We start from the raw sequence: 6,764 nt of genomic DNA, 5'->3' as shown, positions 1-6,764 counted from the left end.
TCAGGTTCTCTGTTTCATCTCTCTTTTTGGACCAGTGGATTGCCCTGTGACCTCAGTTCTCTAATGGATCTCAGATAAGTTGTTGATTTTCAGTTTGTTCAGCTTTTTGTGAGGATGGGAGTTTATGACTTTCAAGCTATTTACATGTCTGGTAAGCAGAAGTCACTGTAATTTGTGGGAAGCTTACTGTTAAAGTCTATTTCCTTTAAAAGTTTCCTGCTGAATAGCAAGGAGTTCTAAATATTTTGGGAAGAAATTTGTCTTGGAAAAATACATATATAATTTCTTAATAATTAGCAAATTTTGTGAAGAGCAAACCCAACAGTAATTAGATATATGATAGTTGTTTGGGTCAAAATACTTCAAAATCCTCACTTCAATTCACATAACCTAGAATCCCTCAGTTTTTGTCTTTGAATTACCACTGTGAACTACAGGCTAGAGGTTCCCTGATTATTCATTTATTAGAGGTTAAATGCACTAGTTTTCTAAAGCAGTTCGACTACACTATTATTACATAGTACCCTAATCAGAGCAATCTGATAATTTTTTACATAAGACATCAGTTGAAGTCTTTGCTCAAGTTATTTTTAGAAAATATCTGTCTTGTCAGTTGCAGAGAACGTCTATGACATTTAAAAATGCCTATACAATTATTTACAGGTACTCAGCTGCAATGTAGTAGATTTAAAAAACAAGTTACATTACTTGTACAGCACACTGTGAATAGATGTATCATAGGTTGGGTTCCCTGGGAAGCCAACTCTGAAACACAGTTTAGTTTGCAGGTTTTTTATGCTGGAGTGTCACTGGGTTCAAAAGCAGGGGAAGGGAGGAGAAGAAAGCAGAAGTGGGAGGAGGGAGAAGTCAGTTTTGAGGCAGGCCCATCAGGAGTCTCAGTCCATCCTATGGGGGAAGGTCTGGAATAAGACTGGTCCTTCAGAATTGTCCCTCATGGGATCAAAAGACTTGGCGTTTCTACTCCCATCTTAAGCAGTCATTGGATCTGGGCTGCCTGAGAGGCATGACCTTGAGTAAGGCAGCTGAAATGATACCTAAAGGAGCTGAGAGTAAATGGGGCAACGAGTCTCTCCTTGAGGAGAAACTGTGTGTTGCATCTCTCTGCTTATCATGACCTGATAGTTGGATAAACAGCACATGTCAATACCTTCTTCATTTAAATATGATTTGAGGTTAAACAACAGTCAAGGAATTGAGACACCTTGACTTTATCACCTCAACAGATATTCATCTATATGTGAGATTAGCTAAAATAAAAAGCAGATATTCCTTTTTACAGGGAATTTTTACAAAGGGATGCATTACAAACAAGAAATAGTTCAGAAATTTACAACACTGTATGAACCCAGTAAAAGTTGCTCTTATAGAGTGGTGCCCTTTTTATTTTAGTAAAATTGAAGTTAAGACTTTTTATTTGATGGCATCTTGCTAAAATGTATTACATGTGCTATTGCCGTTATAGTCCAAGTGAGATGAATACTATTTCAATTTTTTAAGAACGATCTTTGGTCAACATTTTGATTACATATTATATTATACTATATTATAATATAATATATAAAATTGGTGTATACCCAAGAACTCCCCAAGAGGGTGGGTCCAATTCGGTTGGGAAAGTGACTATAGAGACAGTATGTGTCAAAAGGTTAATTTAGAATTCCACACTGAGCTAAAGAGAAAAAACAGTGTAGTTGAGAAAGACCAGGACGTTCACTGAAGCGAAGGTTAAGTCAGGGTTTGCCAGTTGTTTTAAGGCCAGGATGCTGAAGAGTATTGAAAGAAAAGGAGGGAGAACAGGGTTGAGAACATTAGAAAGGCAGATGGAGAGCATCCTTAAGAATAATCATCTAGGCTGAAAATTTGTGATAATGTGCTGAGTTTGTACAATGCCCAGCAGAATATTCCATATGAATATTATAAAATTAAAATTTCTTACATCTACTCGCTTTATGTTCATTACTTCATTCAACACATACTTCTTGCTTTCCCACTGTGAAATGTTATGAAAATTTTGAATCTTAATTTTTCATTCTGCAACTAAATGTATACAGAAGTCAGAGAAAAAATCCAATATATTTATAATTTCCCATTTATTTACCATACCCTTAAACTTATTTGGCAAGAATCAACCGTACTTTTCTCCTCCCTTAGTTGCTTTCACATATATGAAAATAGTAATGAAATTATGCTTTATGACATTTCTGGTAAGATATATGTCTACCATTGGCTTGTATAACAAGCAATTAAGAATAAACATTACTTAGAATTCCACAATACCCTTTCTTAATTTTCTTTTGTCCAGAGCATAAATTTATAAAGCTTTCAACACCAAACCTTAAAGGTTTTAGTGAGGGAGCAAAGAAACAATTTATTTCTATTTTGCACTTTATTAATTCTTAGTTTTTTGTAGTGCCATTGAAGCAATTTAAGTTCATCTGTGGAAATTTAAGTTTTTCACACTGGAACTATGACAAACAGATGTAATTTTAAAATATTTTGTAGCAGTAGAGATAAAGAAAACAGGACAGATGTCTATATAATCTTTTCATGCTCTGGGTTGAAGGTGAAGATTAATTATAAGGATAAGATGTTAGACCACAGAGAATGTGACTTTTATTAGGGGAATTTTCATGAAGCTCTAAACCAGCACTTCTGAAGTATTACTATCTACTGATTTTTCTAACTGGACTGGATATACAAATAACTACTTTTAGGATTTAGGGAAAGGAAGTAATATATTTTTTCTACACATTTTGAACTCCCTTCCCCCAAACAAAAAATGATTGAAGTATTTTGATTAATTATAAATATAAAAATTTGGGGAAAAATGTCCCTTTGAAATTAGCATGCAATAATTTAAAACACTTCCTTAAGGAGTCAGACTTTGCATTTCAAAAGTATAGTATGTAATTTGTATTTCCTATTCTTGGTTGTGTAAGGTAGCACAATAATATCTTAAAACAAAATAAGCTTAATAGATTTTGTTTGTTGATTTAGTTTGGATAAACATTTCCAATTTTCACTAGAAAGACAATATGAGCTTTTTTATTGAAAGGTTTATAAGAAATAATATGCAGAATATTACTTGGTATATAAATACGCTAGATGTGTTTAGTTTCATTCCCACAATATTGTGGCAAAATGAATACTACTGTCCCCCTGATAGCATTGATTTCAATTGTGTTATTAAGAAATATAACCTTTTCAGTAAATTAAGCATATTACAGTTTCCGTCAAAATCAAACCAGTTTTTTTTTTAAAAAAAATTGAAAGGTAACTTCAGTAAAGATGTAGAATTCAGTTAAATAAACAGTAACAGTGATTTCTCACTAAGGAGCGCTAGAAAATTCTACATTTGTTTAGGGTTTGGATATCCTAATCTGTGGAGCATGAAGGTAACATACACCTTTCCTGTGCATGTGTGCTTTATAACCATTTTGGAAGCAAGGAGCTTAAAAGACTGTTTTTGGTCTGTAAACCTGCATGCTTCTAAACCTTATTCATATTTTGAATTTTAGTTGTTCCCAATATGCTGGCATGGTGGTTTTATTTTAGCTATTGATCTTAAAGACAACAGAGGAGAAATTTAATGCACTTTATGGAAACATAGATATCATTTTAAAATTATTAAAGTTCAGAATCATTATGCCCATTCCCCTAAATAAACTGCATGCATCTTGTTCGTCTGCTTCTCTTTAAGCTTGGTTACATCTCTGCTCAATTACAGAAATGAGCTTTTAATTGGACTTCCTTAATTGGAAGCTTGGTGGTTGCAGAGCACAACTGCTCACTTATTCCTTAAGAATCAGTTAGGTCTGATCTATGTGAATGCAATATGAAAGAGTGACGAATATTGGTGAGGTCTCCATTAGTATAATGTGATTCCTAATGCAGGCTTCTAAATTACAAACGATACACTATGATTCGCCATATCCAACCCTGTCATTTTATTTGTGTCTCCTTGGTGTCTGGTAGTCCTTACAAGACATCTGTAAATGTAAATGTTTTAAAGTACCTTTAATAAAAAATAATGACAGTATGGTTTATTAAAAATGGAAACATGTTCATTCATAAAAATTCAAAGACTCAAAAATTCTACTCATTTTACAAAAATAGAATCATACTCTATGTGCTCTTTTTAAATTAGAAAGTAATTTACTTTTGTGAAAACAAAATAAACTGAAGGGAAACGTGGAATAGCAGCACTTCACATAAATGTTTATTTGAAAAATCTAAGTGATACGACTAAATGTAAAAATAGACTTTGAAAAACAAAGAATTTGGAGCCATTTTGGTGTCAATACATGTTTACGTTTCAAATCTACGTGATACATTTTGACACCTTTCTGGGAAATTTGAGAAAATTGGCACTCAGCCACTTATTCCAACTTTACCTTCTCCATCCTCAGCTTTTATTCACTTATAATAATTTTACTGTTGTCAAGTTTTATCACATTTATGTACTGTTTTCAAACTCTAAACTTACAATAGAATCAATTCAGTAAATTTAAATTGATTCATTGCTTATCATCGTTTGCGTCATTCCTAATTTCTTTATTTTAAATCACACAACTAATTAGTTGTATTTCATGATCAGATAGTATTTGTGAGTTTAACCTATAAGAGGGAAGCTGTATTATCTGGGCATTATATGCCTTAGAGTACTTTCTTTTCTTTCTTTTATTGCTGCAAAAAGTTTTATTGTTTCCATTTGGTCCAAGGCTTGGGAGAGAGCTCCAGGGTGGTTAAAAGCTGCTTAGTGGCTGCAGAGTGGGGTTTAGGCAGAAGCCCTGACACCAGAGGGGCTCCTCAAAGGCCGCTGGGCTCCGGACGCTCCTACTCGTGCTGGAGGGCGAGCCTTTCTGAGCCTTTCCACGAGGGACTCGCCCAGCCCCCCCTGGGGACCAGCCGGCCTGCGGAGGTTGGTCAGGTGGTCGCGCATTGTCTGGATGAGTTTCACCTGCTCATCTAGGAGGCGGCTCTCTGGGAAGTCACAGAAGTGGGGGGGTCTGCACGGGCAGAGCCCAGGGCGTGCAGGTCCACAAGGGTCTGGTTCAGGTTCTCATCCACGAGCACGACGGCTTCCACAGCGTCCTGGGTTTCACCCCACTCATCCTGAGACGCTTCTGCACGTCCTGGAAGAGGGCGCGGCTGCCGCGCTGTTTTTGCATATTCAAGAGGTGCTGGGCGCCCTCGTGCTTCCCTCAGGCACTTCGCGGAAAAAGTGGCCCAGGCCCTCCAGAGCCGCGTCGTGGCGGTGGAAATAGGAGCGCAGAGAGAGGTAGGTGCGGGAGGCCGGCAGATGCATGTTGACCAGGCGGTTGACAGCGGCCTCCACCTTGGCGGAATCATTCTGACGAATCTGGGAGCTCGTGGTGGATCGGTCATACGGAGTTAAGCTCAAAATATGGTGTTGGTGGTCCCGGTGGCCGAGGACAGCTGAGCGGCTAGTTCTGAAGGTTGCGAGTGGAACACAGGTTGGAGGTGGTCGGAGGCGGTAGCGAGGGGCGCCCCTGGGTCTGTTCTGTCCAAACACTGTTGTAGCAGGAGACGGAGCCGCGGGACTGCCCAGCGCACTGCTTGCCTTTTCTGTTGTCTTTTCACTTGAAGAAAAACTTAGCTGGGTATAAAATTCTTGAAACATGGTTTCTCCCTCACGATGGCATAACGTTGCTGCATAATCTTCAGTTGAATGTTGATGGGTAGAAGGCTGAAGTCAATGTACAGTTGACCCTTGAACAACATGAGTTTGAACTGCACGGGACCACTTACATGAAGATGGTTTTCAAGAAATACGGTAATACCCCATCCGCAGTTGGTTGAACCCAAGGATGCAGAACCAGTATATGGAAGGCTGATCATAAAGTTATAGGTGGATTTTTGACTGGGGAGGTGGGGTGGTCAACGATGGGAGGTTGCCCCTAACCCGCCCCCATTTTTCAAGAGTCAACTGTACTTTCCATCACCTTCTACACGACTTGCTCTGCCTCTGCCAATGTCCATTTATATAGTTTTAATACATTTAATGTTCAGTGGTTTACCACAATATGCCTTGGCATTAAGGATTTCATTTCAGTTTGTCTAGAGACAATGTGCCCTTTTGGTGTACGTATTAAAATCTTTATATCATTGAAAACTTCTGTTTTACATTTAAATACTTTTTAAGTTTAATTTTTATTCCATATTTATCATTTTGATGATCCTTTATTATTCTTCAGGTCTGATCTTTTCAGTTTTGTTTTGGTAATAATCTCATGCCTGCTAGCCACGTTATTCATTAGGTTTTCATTCAAGTGCCTCTTCCATTTGTGTTGATTCTAATTTGTCTTTAATCTCTAAATTGTTTTTTATTCTTCCTTGGCTTCCTGGAGCCCACGGTCTCACCGGTGAAGGGGCTTCCTAGTGTGTGGAGACCTTTCCTCCTTCACAGCTCCCTCCCACTGGTGCAGGTCCCATCCCTCTTCTTTTGTTTCTGTGTTTTCTTTCTTCTTTTGCTTTACCCACGTACGTGGGGAGTTTCTTGCCTTTTGGGAGGTCTGAGGTCTTCTGCCAGTGTTCCATAGGTGTTCTGTAGGAGTTGTTCCACTTGTAGGAGTATTTTTGATGTATTTGTGGGGAGGAAGGTGATCTCCATGTCTTCCTCCTCCACCATCTTGTAGGTCCCTACCACTTATTTCTTTAAGATGATGAAAATACTTTTTAGAATGCTTTTTTTCATGGTGTAGTTTTCCTTTGTTTTGAGT

General features: G+C 37.8%; 1 pseudogene; it reads right to left on the bottom strand.

Moving 5' to 3' along the window:
• Nucleotides 1-4,798: 4,798 nt before the first annotated feature.
• Nucleotides 4,799-5,665, bottom strand: LOC113614655 (ferritin light chain pseudogene; annotated as a pseudogene).
• Nucleotides 5,666-6,764: the final 1,099 nt, after the last annotated feature.

The sequence above is a fragment of the Aethalodelphis obliquidens genome, unplaced genomic scaffold (genome assembly GCF_003676395.1).
Source record: "Aethalodelphis obliquidens isolate GAN/ISIS:26980383/991018 unplaced genomic scaffold, ASM367639v1 scaffold101, whole genome shotgun sequence".
Lineage (NCBI taxonomy): Eukaryota > Metazoa > Chordata > Mammalia > Artiodactyla > Delphinidae > Aethalodelphis > Aethalodelphis obliquidens.
This window is presented reverse-complemented; position numbering and strand designations above follow the sequence as displayed.